Source organism: Cherax quadricarinatus, chromosome 4 (assembly GCF_038502225.1).
Source record: "Cherax quadricarinatus isolate ZL_2023a chromosome 4, ASM3850222v1, whole genome shotgun sequence".
In the NCBI taxonomy this organism is placed as follows: domain Eukaryota; kingdom Metazoa; phylum Arthropoda; class Malacostraca; order Decapoda; family Parastacidae; genus Cherax; species Cherax quadricarinatus.
In genome coordinates, this window is record NC_091295.1 from 49,106,066 (window position 1) to 49,121,065 (window position 15,000).

A 15,000-nucleotide genomic window follows, 5' to 3' on the forward strand; every position below is an offset into this window, starting at 1 on the left:
ACCCTAGGAAGTCACCTTGGGCCACCCTAGGGAGTCACCTTCGACCACCCTAGGAAGTCACCTTCGCCCACCCTAGGGAGTCACCTTCGACCACCCTAGGGAGTCACCTTCGACCACCCTAGGGAGTCACCTTGGGCCACCCTAGAAAGTCACCTTGGGCCACCCTAGGGAGTCACCTTCGACCACCCTAGGAAGTCACCTTCGACCACCCTAGGGAGTCACCTTCGACCACCCTAGGGAGTCACCTTCGACCACCCTAGGGAGTCACCTTCGACCACCCTAGGGAGTCACCTTCGACCACCCTAGGAAGTCACCATGGGCCACCCTAGAAAGTCACCTTGGGCCACCCTAGGAAGTCACCTTGGGCTACCCTAGGAAGTCACTTTGAGCCACCCTAGGAAGTCACCTTAGGACACAATAGGAAACCACCTTGGGACACCCTAGGAAGTCACCTTGGGCTACCCTAGGAAGTCACTTTGAGCCACCCTAGGAAGTCACCTTAGGACACAATAGGAAACCACCTTGGGACACCCTAGGAAGTCACCTTGGGCTACCCTAGGAAGTCACTTTGGGCCACCCTAGGAAGTCACCTTAGGACACAATAGGAAACCACCTTGGGACACCCTAGGAAGTCACCTTGGGCCACCCTAGGGAGTCACCTTCGACCACCCTAGGGAGTCACCTTCGACCACCCTAGGAAGTCACCATGGGCCACCCTAGAAAGTCACCTTGGGCCACCCTAGGGAGTCACCTTGGGCCACCCTAGGAAGTCACCTTGGGCCACCCTAGGAAGTCACCTTGGGCCACCCTAGGAAGTCACTTTGGGCCACCCTAGGAAGTCACCTTATGACACAGTAGGAAACCACCTTGGGACACCCTAGGAAGTCACCTTGGGACACCCTAGGAAGTCACCTTGGGACACCCTAGGGAGTCACCTTGGGCCACCCTAGGGAGTCACCTTCGACCACCCTAGGGAGTCACCTTCGACCACCCTAGGAAGTCACCTTGGGCCACCCTAGAAAGTCACCTTGGGCCACCCTAGGGAGTCACCTTGGGCCACCCTAGGAAGTCACCTTGGGCCACCCTAGGAAGTCACTTTGGGCCACCCTAGGAAGTCACCTTAGGACACAATAGGAAGCCACCTTGGGACTCCCTAGGAAGTCACCTTGGGACACCCTAGGAAGTCACCTTGGGACACCTTAGGAAGTCACCTTGGGACACCCTAGGAAGTCACCTTGGACCACCCTAGGAAGTCACCTTGGGCCACTATAGGAAGTCACCTTGGGCTACCCTAGGAAGTCACCCTAGGAAGTCCCCTTGGGACACCCTAGGAAATCATCTTGGGACACCTTAGAAAGTCACCTTGGGCCACCCTAGGAAGTCACCTTGGGCCACCCTAGGAAGTCACCTTGGGCCACCCTAGGAAGTCACTTTGGGCCACCCTAGGAAGTCACCTTAGGACACAATAGGAAACCACCTTGGGACTCCCTAGGAAGTCACCTTGGGACACCTTAGGAAGTCACCTTGGGACACCCTAGGAAGTCACCTTGGGCCACCCTAGGAAGTCACCTTGGGCCACTCTAGGAAGTCACCTTGGGCCACCCTAGGAAGTCACCCTAGGAAGTCACCTTGGGACACCCTTGGAAGTCACCTTAGGACACAATAGGAAGCCACCTTGGGACTCCCTAGGAAGTCACCCTGGGACACCCTAGGAAGTCACCTTGGGACACCTTAGGAAGTCACCTTGGGACACCCTAGGAAGTCACCTTAGGACACAATAAGAAGCCACCTTGGGACACCCTAGGAAGTCGTCATGAGCCACCCTAGGAAGTCACCTTAGGCTACCCTAAGTAGTCACCTTGGACCACCCTATGAAATCACCTTGGTATATCCTAGGAAGTCATCTAGAAACATCCTAGAAATTCACCTAGAACCACCCTTGGGCACTACTATCAGTAAAATCGACCTATAAGAGCAAAGAAGTGAGACCAGGAGCTACAACTCAACCCCTGTAAACACAGCCATAAAGAATATACCTTACATATAGAACGTGTTGTAGTCAACTATCTAGGTGGCAGCAGTCTGTACACCGCTGCCAGACACTGCCCTCTGGTTTAGGTAATTTCTTTATCCAGTTCATTATGGCAACTATAGTGACGTGACCTGCAGGAACTAACAGTCAGTTGATGCAGAGTAGAATGATGTAATATCACCGTCTATATACGAGTGTCAGGTAAGCTATTTTTCTCAGTAATTGTGAAGTGATACAATTGTGACTGCAATACATCTATTGTATCTGTTGCTGAGTGCTTGTAAATAATTCTCACCATTATCCGCCAACATGAATTACTGAGTAACGGCAGGCTGTCAGGCTGGCAGGCAGGCAGACAGGCAGGCAGGCAGGCAGGCGGGCAGGCAGGCAGGTGGGCAGGCAGGCAGGCAGGCAGGCAGGCAGGCAGGCAGGCGGGCAGGCAGGCAGGTGGGCAGGCAGGCAGGCAGGCGGGCAGGCAGGCAGGTGGGCAAGCAGGCAGGCAGGCGGGGAGGCAGACAGGCAGACAGGCAGGCTGGCAGGCTGGCAGGCAGGCAGGCAGGCAGGCAGGCAGGCAGGCAGGCAGGCAGACAGGTAGGCAGGTAGGCAGGCAGACAGGTAGGCAGGCAGGTGGGCAGGCAGGCAGGTAGACAGGCAGGCGGGCAGGCAGGCAGGCAGGCAGGCAGGCAGGCAGGCAGGCAGGCAGGCAGGCAGGCAGACAGGCAAGCAGACAGGCAGGTAGGCAGGTGGGTAGGCAGGCAGACAGGTAGACAGGCAGGCGGGCAGGCAGGCAGGCAGGCAGGCAGGCAGACAGACAGACAGGCAAGCAGACAGGCAGATAGGTAGGCAGGTAGAGAATGAGTGAGAATAAGTGGAATAATAAGGAATGTACGGTTAGAGGTCAGATTGGAAACAAAGAGTATGGACGAAGTAAATCTGTATGGATACATGCACTTGAAAGTGTATGCGTCGTAATCCGCGTCTCTGGAAAATGAGATCAATCACAGAATAGATGAGAGAAAGAAGCTGCCATTCGTGTTGTGAAGTCTGTGATGAGAAAACTGTTTCTCAATGGATGCTTTCCCATAGTGGTGAGTCATGATCTTTGAGAGTTGCATCGAGAAGGTTGGAGGCAGTGAGGATGTCGTGTCTGAGTTCACTATGTGGTGTGAATATCATGCAGGGAATAAGGAGTGAGGAAATTTAACGACGGTGTGGTGGTATGACAGGTACGGATGATGGCTTGTTGAGGTGGCTTGATCATACAGAAAGGGTTGAACAAGGTAGGTTGCTTAAGACTGATTAGTCTGGGGTATATAGAAGTAAAGGGGATGTTCAGCGTACGCATATAGGTGTTTGGGACATACGATGTGGACATATACGTAAAAGATGTCCGGTGTGTATAGGAGTTTAGGTTACAATATACTTATAACCCGCACTTAGGGAGAAAGAAGCTTATATCGACGTTTCGGTCCGGCTTGGATCATTAACTAGCCAGTGTGTGGCTAGTTAATGGTCACAGTCGGACCGAAACGTCAGCATAAGTTTTTTTTCTCGTATTTGCGAGTTATCTATGCATTGTTCCAGTCACAGTATTATGCCTTTTTTATTCTCTAGGAGTGTAGGGGGTCCGGTGTGGTGTCTGTGTATCCATCTGGAAAGACAACAAGGGTGAGAGGACGCATGTGTGAGTGTTGTGATTATCTTAGCCGCTGGTCCTCTTCTTTTCTAGTGTTGTTTGACTTCCTGGACTCTCTCATCGTAGTTCATCCCTTCCCCAGTTCCGGTGCCAAACTCCTAACGGGATTTTGCATCTTTTTTAGTCTATATGCTTGACGGGTTGCGGGCTCCACGCTAGCGCCACATGGTCCGTGGAGTGTACTCTCCATAATTAATCCTTGTTCAGGTTCTTGGTCACAGATCTTAGATCAGCAAGCTTTGCACATGCCATTGTAGTTATACGATTTATTTGTATATATGATGATATCCTCTGTGTAATGTTTACTTCTACATCTTCCTCCTTGCACGTCGGGTGCAGCATCTCTCCTCTCATGTTGTATACTATATCTAGCCTTCTCACTTAACCCTTTTCTCCTTACTTTACGCTTATCAGGTTTAAATTCAAGTGGCTACCTTCTTGACCATACATTCAGCCTTTTCAAGTCTTCTTGGAGTCTTTCCCTCTTCTCTCCCGTTGTCATCTTCCTTACTTTCACATCATCTATAAACAGTAATATTTAGAATTCAGTTTCCTCTGGCAAATCATTTTATATATATATATATATATATATATATATATATATATATATATATATATATATATATATATATATATATATATATATATATATATATATATATATATATATATGCAAAACAACCACCGTGAAAGAGTAGTGAAATTCCAAGCGCTTTCGTGACTACTCACATTGTCAATAGTTCCTTGACAATGTGAGTAGTCACGAAAGCACTTGGAATTTCACTACTCTTTCACAGTGGTTGTTTTGCATATTTTAAAATTACCTGTTTACTGTGATCTTATTGCATATATATATATATATATATATATATATATATATATATATATATATATATATATATATATATATATATATATATATATATATATATATATATATACATATATATATTAGGACCGACAGGGGTCCAGATACTTATCCTTGGAGGTCTCCATTCGTCACCTATGCCCACTGCTACATCCTTTTTCCTACCATTACCCTTTGCCTTAGTTTCACTAAGTATTCCGATAACCGTTGGATGTTTTTCCCTGCTACCTGCCTGCTGTTATTTAAATAACATCCTATTGTATAGTACTGTGTCATAGGCTTAAATTACTGTTACATTCATGAGGAGGAGCGCTAAATGCATAAATGTCATATAACGTCTGTGGTAACGGGAGGTATTCGGGTTTGATCCAACGAAAGGGAAGTTCTGTCCAATTCCTTTGACCAAAAGCCCTTCACTTGCATGAAGGAACTTTCCTTGGGGGATAATGCTTTCTTACAGTCAAAGATACAGTCTACCTTGTCTTCTTTCACCTCCTGTGTGTGTGTTTGTGTGTGTACTCACCTAGTTGTACTCACCTAGTTGAGGTTGCGGGGATCGAGTCCGAGCTCCTGGCCCCGCCTCTTCACTGATCGCTACTAGGTCACTCTCCCTGAGCCGTGAGCTTTATCATACCTCTGCTTAAAGCTATGTATGGATCCTGCCTCCACTACATCGCTTCCCAAACTATTCCACCTACTGACTACTCTGTGGCTGAAGAAATACTTCCTAACATCCCTGTGATTCATCTGTGTCTTCAGCTTCCAACAGTGTTCCCTTGTTACTGTGTCCAATCTCTGGAACATCCTGTCTTTGTCCACCTTGTCAATTCCTCTCAGTATTTTGTATGTCGTTATCATGTCCCCCCTATCTCTCCTGTCCTCCAGTGTCGTCAGGTTGATTTCCCTTAAGCTCTCCTCGTAGGACATACCTCTTAGCTCTGGGACTAGTCTTGTTGCAAACCTTTGCACTTTCTCTAGTTTCTTCACGTGCTTGGCTAGGTGTGGGTTCCAAACTGGTGCCGCATACTCCAATATGGGCCTAATGTACACGGTGTACAGGGTCCTGAATGATTCCTTATTAAGATGTCGGAATGCTGTTCTGAGGTTTGCTAGGCGCCCATATGCTGCAGCAGTTATTTGGTTGATGTGCGCTTCAGGAGATGTGCCTGGTGTTATACTCACCCCAAGATCTTTTTCCTTGAGTGAGGTTTGTAGTCTCTGGCCCCCTAGACTGTACTCCGTCTGCGGTCTTCTTTGCCCTTCCCCAATCTTCATGACTTTGCACTTGGTGGGATTGAACTCCAGGAGCCAATTGCTTTACCTGGTCTGCAGCCTATCCAGATCCCTTTGTAGTTCTGCCCGGTCTTCGATCGAGTGAATTCTTCTCATCAACTTCACGTCATCTGCAAACAGGGACACCTCAGAGTCTATTCCTTCCGTCATGTCGTTCACAAATACCAGAAACAGCACTGGTCCTAGGACTGACCCCTGCGGGACCCCGCTGGTCACAGGTGCCCACTCTGACACCTCGCCACGTACCATGACTCGCTGCTGTCTTCCTGACAAGTATTCCCTGATCCATTGTAGTGCCTTCCCTGTTATCCCTGCTTGGTCCTCCAGTTTTTGCACCAATCTCTTGTGTGGAACTGTGTCAAACACCTTCTTGCAGTCCAAGAAAATGCAATCCACCCACCCCTCTCTCTCTTGTCTTACTGCTGTCACCATGTCATAGAACTCCAGTAGGTTTGTGACACAGGATTTCCCGTCCCTGAAACCATGTTGGCTGCTGTTGATGAGATCATTCCTTTCTAGGTGTTCCACCACTCTTCTCCTGATAATCTTCTCCATGATTTTGCATACTATACATGTCAGTGACACTGGTATGTAGTTTAATGCTTCATGTCTGTCTCCTTTTTTAAAGATTGGGACTACATTTGCTGTCTTCCATGCCTCAGGCAATCTCCCTGTTTCGATAGATGTATTGAATATTGTTGTTAGGGGTACACATAGCGCCTCTGCTCCCTCTCTCAATACCCATGGGGAGATGTTATCTGGCCCCATTGCCTTTGAGGTATCTAGCTCACTCAGAAGCCTCTTCACTTCTTCCTCGGTTGTGTGCACTGTGTCCAGCACTTGGTGGTGTGCCCCACCTCTCCGTCTTTCTGGAGTCCCTTCTGTCTCCTCTGTGAACACTTCTTTGAATCTCTTGTTGAGTTCTTCACATACTTCACGGTCATTTCTTGTTGTCTCTCCTCCTTCCTTCCTTAGCCTGATTACCTGGTCCTTGACTGTTGTTTTCCTCCTGATGTGGCTGTACAACAGTTTCGGGTCAGATTTGGCTTTCGCTGCTATGTCATTTTCATATTGTCTTTGGGCCTCCCTTCTTATCTGTGTATATTCGTTTCTGGCTCTACGACTGTTCTCCTTATTCTCCTGGGTCCTTTGCCTTCTATATTTCTTCCATTCCCTAGCACACTTGGTTTTTGCCTCCCTGCACCTTTGGGTAAACCATGGGCTCATCCTGGCTTTTTCATTATTCCTGTTACCCTTGGGTACAAACCTCTCCTCAGCCTCCTTGCATTTTGTTGCTACATATTCCATCATCTCATTAACTGGCTTCCCTGCCAGTTCTCTGTCCCACTGAACCCCGTTCAGGTAGTTCCTCATTCCTGTGTAGTCCCCTTTCTTGTAGTTTGGCTTAATTCGTCCTGGCCTTCCTGCTTCTCCCTCCACTTGTAGCTCTGCTGTGTATTCGAAGCTTAAAACCACATGGTCACTGGCCCCAAGGGGTCTTTCATATGTGATGTCCTCGATATCTGCACTACTCAAGGTGAATACTAAGTCCAGCCTTGCTGGTTCATCCTCTCCTCTCTCTCTTGTAGTGTCCCTTACGTGTTGGCACATGAAGTTTTCCAGTACCACCTCCATCATCTTAGCCCTCCATGTATCTTGGCCCCCATGTGGGTCCAAGTTCTCCCAATCGATCTCCTTGTGGTTAAAGTCACCCATGATCAGGAGCTTTGCCTTGCATGCATGAGCTCTTCTGGCCACTCTAGCCAGTGTGTCAACCATCGCTCTATTGCTCTCGTCGTACTCTTGCCTTGGCCTCCTGCTGTTCTGTGGTGGGTTATACATCACTGCTATTACCACCTTGGGACCTCCAGAGTGAAGTGTTCCCGCTATGTAATCACTTTCTTCTCCGCTGTCTCCTCTCTCCAGCTCATCAAAATTCCAGCGATTTTTGATCAGCAACGCCATTCCTCCCCTCCCCTGTTCCCTCTGTCTTTCCTCAGGATTTGGTATCCCGTTGGAAAGATGGCATCTGTTATCATACCTGTAAGCTTGGTTTCTGTGAGAGCTATGATGTCCGGTGATGCTTCTTTGACTCTTTCATGCCACTCCTCCCACTTATTTGTTATTCCATCAGCGTTTGTGTACCATACCTTCAGTTTCCTTTCCAACACTGTGTTTTGGGGGGCCTGTGAGGGTGGGAGACCTGGTGGCATACTGTGGGATTCTATAGCTCGGTGTTGGGTGGAGGCTGTGGGTATGGATTGTAGTGTGTGTTGGGATGGTGTGATAGGTTGTATTGTTCTGAGAATAGTTGTGTGTGTGTGTGTGTGTGTGTGTGTGTGTGTGTGTGTGTGTGTGTGTGTGTGTGTGTGTGTGTGTGTGTGTTACCATTTTGTCCTAGGCACATGTCGATTAGACACTAGGCCTGTTGTGTGTGTAGGTGTGTGTGTGTAGGTGTGTGTGTGTGTAGGTGTGTTTAGGTGTGTGTGTGTGTGTTTGTGTGTGTGTGTGTGTGTGTGTGTGTAGGTGTGTGTGTGTGTAGGTGTGTGTGTGTGTAGGTGTGTGTGTGTAGGTGTGTGTGTGTAGGTTTGTGTGTGTAGGTTTGTGTGTGTGTGTGTGTAGGTGTGTGTGTGTGTGTGTGTGTGTAGGCGTGTGTGTGTGTAGGTGTGTGTTAGTAAGTTAGTTACCATTGTGTGTGTGTAGGTGTGTGTTAGTTACCATTTTATCCTAGGCACATGTCGATTAGACACTAGGCCTGTTTGTGTGTGTGTGTGTGTGTGTACTCACCTATTTGTACTCACCTATTTGTGGTTGCAGGGGTCGAGTCATAGCTCCTGGCCCCGCCTCTTCACTGATTGCTACTAGGTCCTCTCTCTCCCTGCTCCATGAGCTTTATCATACCTCGCCTTAAAACTATGTATGGTTCCCGCCTCCACTACTTCACTTTCTAGACTATTCCACGACTTGACTACTCTATGACTGAAGAAATACTTCCTAACATCTCTTTGACATCACTTTTACTTAGATGTTGAAACACTATTGTCAGATGCACATTTGCTACAGCAGATTTTTGGTTGATGTGTCTCACCCCAGAATGCTTCTCTCTGAGTGAGGTTTACAGCTCTGGCCACCAAGCGTGTACACCATCTGCTGTCATACATAACTTTGAATTTAGTGGACTTAATTCCAGAAGCCATTTGTTAGACAAGGCTCTTAGCCTTTCCTAGTCTTCATCCCCCTTGTATTCTTCTCATTAGTTTCATGTTTCGTACAAACAGGGATACCTCTGACTAACTGCCAGTTATAAATGCCAGTTATAAATGCTAGTTATAACTGCCAGTTATAAATGCTAGTTATAACTGCCAGTTATAAATGCTAGTTATAAATGCTAGTTATAACTGCCAGTTATAAATGCTAGTTATAAATGCCAGTTATAAATGCTAGTTATAAATGCTAGTTATAAATGCTAGTTATAAATGCTAGTTATAAATGCCAGTTATAAATGCTAGTTATAAATGCTAGTTATAACTGCCAGTTATAAATGCTAGTTATAAATGCCAGTTATAAATGCTAGTTATAAATGCTAGTTATAAATGCTAGTTATAAATGCCAGTTATAAATGCTAGTTATGAATGCTAGTTATAAATGCTAGTTATAAATGCTAGTTATAAATGCCAGTTATAAATGCCACTTATAAATGCTAGTTATAAATGGTAGTTATAAATGCCAGTTATAAATGCCAGTTATAAATGCCAGTTATAAATGCTAGTTATAAATGGTAGTTATAAATGCCAGTTATAAATGCCAGTTATAAATGCCAGTTATAAATGCTAGTTATAAATGCTAGTTATAAATGCTAGTTATAAATGCCAGTTATAAATGCCAGTTATAAATGCTAGTTATAAATGCTAGTTATAAATGCTAGTTATAAATGGTAGTTATAAATGGTAGTTATAAATGCCAGTTATAAATGCAGTTATAAATGCTAGTTATAAATGCCAGTTATAAATGCCAGTTATAAATGCTAGTTATAAATGCTAGTTATAAATGCTAGTTATAAATGCCAGTTATAAATGCTAGTTATAAATGCTAGTTATAAATGCTAGTTATAAATGCTAGTTATAAATGCCAGTTATAAATGCTAGTTATAAATGCTAGTTATAAATGCTAGTTATAAATGCCAGTTATAAATGCTAGTTATGAATGCCAGTTATAAATGCCAGTTTTAAATGCTAGTTATAAATGCTAGTTATAAATGCTAGTTATAAATGCCAGTTATAAATTCTAGTTATAAATGCTAGTTATAAATGCTAGTTATAAATGCCAGTTATAAATGCCAGTTATAAATGCTAGTTATAAATGCTAGTTATAAATGCCAGTTATAAATGCTAGTTATAACTGCCAGTTATAAATGCTAGTTATAAATGCTAGTTATAAATGCCAGTTATAAATGCCAGTTATAAATGCTAGTTATAAATGCTAGTTATAAATGCTAGTTATAAATGCCAGTTATAAATGCTAGTTATAAATGCTAGTTATAAATGCCAGTTATAAATGCTAGTTATAAATGCTAGTTATAAATGCTAGTTATAACTGCCAGTTATAAATGCTAGTTATAAATGCTAGTTATAAATGCCAGTTATAAATGCTAGTTATAAATGCTAGTTATAAATGCTAGTTATAAATGCTAGTTATAAATGCCAGTTATAAATGCCAGTTATAAATGCTAGTTATAAATGCTAGTTATAAATGCTAGTTATAAATGCCAGTTATAAATGCTAGTTATAAATGCTAGTTATAAATGCTAGTTATAAATGCTAGTTATAAATGCCAGTTATAAATGCTAGTTATAAATGCTAGTTATAAATGCTAGTTATAAATGCCAGTTATAAATGCTAGTTATAAATGCTAGTTATAAATGCTAGTTATAAATGCTAGTTATAAATGCCAGTTATAAATGCTAGTTATAAATGCTAGTTATAAATGCTAGTTATAAATGCCAGTTATAAATGCTAGTTATAAATGCTAGTTATAAATGCCAGTTATAAATGCTAGTTATAAATGCTAGTTATAAATGCTAGTTATAAATGCCAGTTATAAATGCTAGTTATAAATGCCAGTTATAAATGCTAGTTATAAATGCTAGTTATAAATGCTAGTTATAAATGCTAGTTATAACTGCCAGTTATAAATGCTAGTTATAAATGCTAGTTATAAATGCCAGTTATAAATGCTAGTTATAAATGCCAGTTATAAATGCTAGTTATAAATGCTAGTTATAAATGCTAGTTATAAATGCTAGTTATAAATGCTAGTTATAAATGCTAGTTATAAATGCTAGTTATAAATGCTAGTTATAAATGCTAGTTATAAATGCTAGTTATAAATGCCAGTTATAAATGCTAGTTATAAATGCTAGTTATAAATGCTAGTTATAAATGCCAGTTATAAATGCTAGTTATAAATGCCAGTTATAAATGCTAATACAACTTCTGAAAAAACTGAGAACAAAAATACAAGTTATTTTCTGAAGCAAGAAGACAAATATAACTTACATGTGTGTGTGTGTGTGTGTGTGTGTGTGTATGTGTATGTGTATGTGTGTGTATGTGTGTATGTGTGTGTGTGTGTGTGTGTGTGTACTCACCTATTTGTACTCACCTATTTGTGGTTGCAGGGGTCGAGTCCTAGCTCCTGGCCCCGCCTCTTCACCGGTTGCTACTAGACCCTCTCTCTCCCCGCTCCATGAGCTTTATCAAACCTCGTCTTAAAACTGTGTATGGTTCCTGCCTCCACTACGTCATTTTCTAGGCTATTCCACTGCCTTACAACTCTATGACTGAAGAAATACTTCCTACTATCTCTCTGACTCATTTGTGTCTTCAACTTCCAATTGTGGCCTCTTGTTTCTGTGTCCCCTCCCTGGAACATCCTGTCCTTGTCCACCTTGTCTATTCCACGCAGTATTTTATATGTCGTTATCATGTCTCCCCTGACCCTCCTGTCCTCCAGTGTCGTCAGGCCGATTTCCCTTAATCTTTCTTCATAGGACATTCCCCTTAGCTCTGGAACTAACCTTGTTGCAAACCTTTGTACTTTCTCTAGTTTCTTGACGTGCTTTATCAAGTGAGGGTTCCAAACAGGTGCTGCATACTCCAGTATGGGCCTGACATACACGGTGTACAGTGTCTTGAATGATTCCTTACTAAGGTGTCGGAATGCTGTTCTCAGGTTTGCCAGGCGCCCATATGCTGCAGCAGTTATCTGATTGATGTGTGCTTCCGGAGACATGCTCGGTGTTATACTCACCCCAAGATCTTTCTCCTTGAGTGAGGTTTGCAGTCTTTGGCCACCTAGCCTATACTCTGTCTGTGGTCTTCTGTGCCCTTCCCCTATCTTCATGACTTTGCATTTGGCAGGATTAAATTCGAGAAGCCATTTGCTGGACCAGGTGTCCAGTCTGTCCAGGTCTCTTTGAAGTCCTGCCTGGTCCTCATCAGATTTAATTCTCCTCATTAACTTCACATCGTCTGCAAACAGGGACACTTCTGAGTCTAACCCTTTCATCATGTCGTTCACATATACCAAAAATAGCACTGGTCCTAGGACCGACCCCTGTGGGACCCCGCTCGTCACAGGTGCCCACTGTGATACATCATTACGTACCATGACTCGTTGTTGCCTCCCTGTCAGGTATTCTCTGATCCATTGCAGTGCCCTTCCTGTTATATGCGCCTGATGCTCTAGCTTCTGCACTAATCTCTTGTGAGGAACTGTGTCAAAGGCCTTCTTGCAGTCCAAGAAGATGCAATCAACCCACCCCTCTCTCTCTTGTCTTACTTCTGTTATTTTATCATAAAACTCCAGAAGGTTTGTGACACAGGATTTGCCTTCCGTGAATCCGTGCTGGTTGGCATTTATACTCCTGTTCCGTTCCAGGTGCTCCACCACTCTCCTCCTGATAATCTTCTCCATAATTTTGCATACTATACACGTCAATGACACAGGTCTATAGTTTAGTGCCTCTTTTCTGTCTCCTTTTTTGAAAATGGGAACTACATTTGCCGTCTTCCATACCTCAGGTAGTTGCCCAGTTTCCAGGGATGTGTTGAAGATTGTGGTAAGTGGTATGCACAACATATCTGCTCCCTCTCTAAGGACCCATGGAGAGATGTTGTCCGGTCCCATTGCCTTTGAGGTATCGATGTCCCTTAGCAGTTTCTTCACCTCCTCCTCATCTGTATGTATGTCGTCCAACACTTGTTGGTGTATTCCTTGTTGGTGTCCCCATCTGGTCTGTCCCCCCATAGTCCTTCCTGTCTCTACTGTAAATACTTCCTTAAATCTCGTGTTGAGCTCCTCACATACCTCTTGATCGTTTCTTGTGAGTTCTCCACCTTCTTTCCTCAGCCTTATCACCTGGTCCTTGACTGTTGTCTTCCTCCTAATGTGGCTATACAGCAGTTTCGGGTCAGATTTGACTTTCGATGCTATGTCGTTTTCATACTGTCGCTGGGCCTCCCTCCTTATCTGCGCATACTCGTTTCTGGCTCTTCTACTAATCTCCTTGTTTTCCTGGGTCCTATGCCTCCTGTACCTTTTCCATTCTCTGTTGCACTTAGTTTTTGCCTCCCTACACCTTCGGGTAAACCAAGGACTCGTTTTGGTCTTCCTATTATTTCTGTTTCCCTTGGGAACAAAACTTTCCTCTGCCTCCTTGCACTTTGTTGCCACGTATTCCATCATCTCGTTTACTGATTTTCCTACCATTTCTCTGTCCCACTGAACCTCCTGCAGGAAGTTTCTCATACCTGTGTAGTCCCCCCTTTTATAGTTTGGCTTGTCCCCTTCAGTTCCTGTTACCTTCTCCACTTGTAACTCTACTATATAGTCAAAACTCAGAACCACATGATCGCTAGCTTGTGTGTGTGTGTGTGTGTGTATGTGTGTGTGTGTGTGTGTGTGTGTGTGTGTGTGTGTGTGTGTGTACTCACCTATTTGTACTCACCTATTTGTGGTTGCAGGAGTCGAGTCCTAGCTCCTGGCCCCGCCTCTTCACCGGTTACTACTGGGCCCTCTCTCTCCCCGCTCCATGAGCTTTATCAAACCTCGTCTTAAAACTGTGTATGGTTCCTGCCTCCACTACGTCATTTTCTAGGCTATTCCACTGCCTTACAACTCTATGACTGAAGAAATACTTCCTAATATATCTCTGACTCATTTGTGTCTTCAACTTCCAATTGTGGCCTCTTGTTTCTGTGTCCCCTCCCTGGAACATCCTGTCTTTGTCCACCTTGTCTATTCCACGCAGTATTTTATATGTCGTTATCATGTCTCCCCTGACCCTCCTGTCCTCCAGTGTCGTCAGGCCGATTTCCCTTAATCTTTCTTCATAGGACATTCCCCTTAGCTCTGGAACTAACCTTGTCGCAAACCTTTGTACTTTCTCTAGTTTCTTGACGTGCTTTATCAAGTGCGGGTTCCAAACAGGTGCTGCATACTCCAGTATGGGCCTGACATACACGGTGTACAGTGTCTTGAACGATTCCTTACTAAGGTATCGGAATGCTGTTCTCAGGTTTGCCAGGCGCCCATATGCTGCAGCAGTTATCTGGTTGATGTGTGCTTCCGGAGACATGCTCGGTGTTATACTCACCCCAAGATCTTTCTCCTTGAGTGAGGTTTGCAGTCTTTGGCCACCTAGCCTATACTCTGTCTGTGGTCTTCTGTGCCCTTCCCCTATCTTCATGACTTTGCATTTGGCAGGATTAAATTCGAGAAGCCATTTGCTGGACCAGGTGTCCAGTCTGTCCAGGTCTCTTTGAAGTCCTGCCTGGTCCTCATCAGATTTAATTCTCCTCATTAACTTCACATCATCTGCAAACAGGGACACTTCTGAGTCTAACCCTTCCATCATGTCGTTCACATATACCAAAAATAGCACTGGTCCTAGGACCGACCCCTGTGGGACCCCGCTCGTCACAGGTGCCCACTGTGATACATCATTACGTACCATGACTCGTTGTTGTCTCCCTGTCAGGTATTCTCTGATCCATTGCAGTGCCCTTCCCGTTATATGCGCCTGATTGTGTGTGTGTGTGTGTGTGTGTG

At 44.5% G+C, this 15,000-nt stretch overlaps 1 protein-coding gene across 1 annotated transcript in view; it reads left to right on the forward strand.

The window, feature by feature from the left end:
- Window positions 1-15,000, forward strand: part of LOC128684534 (uncharacterized) — a 315,325-nt gene that overhangs the window by 83,448 nt on the left and 216,877 nt on the right. The gene's annotated exons all lie outside the window — the stretch shown is intronic.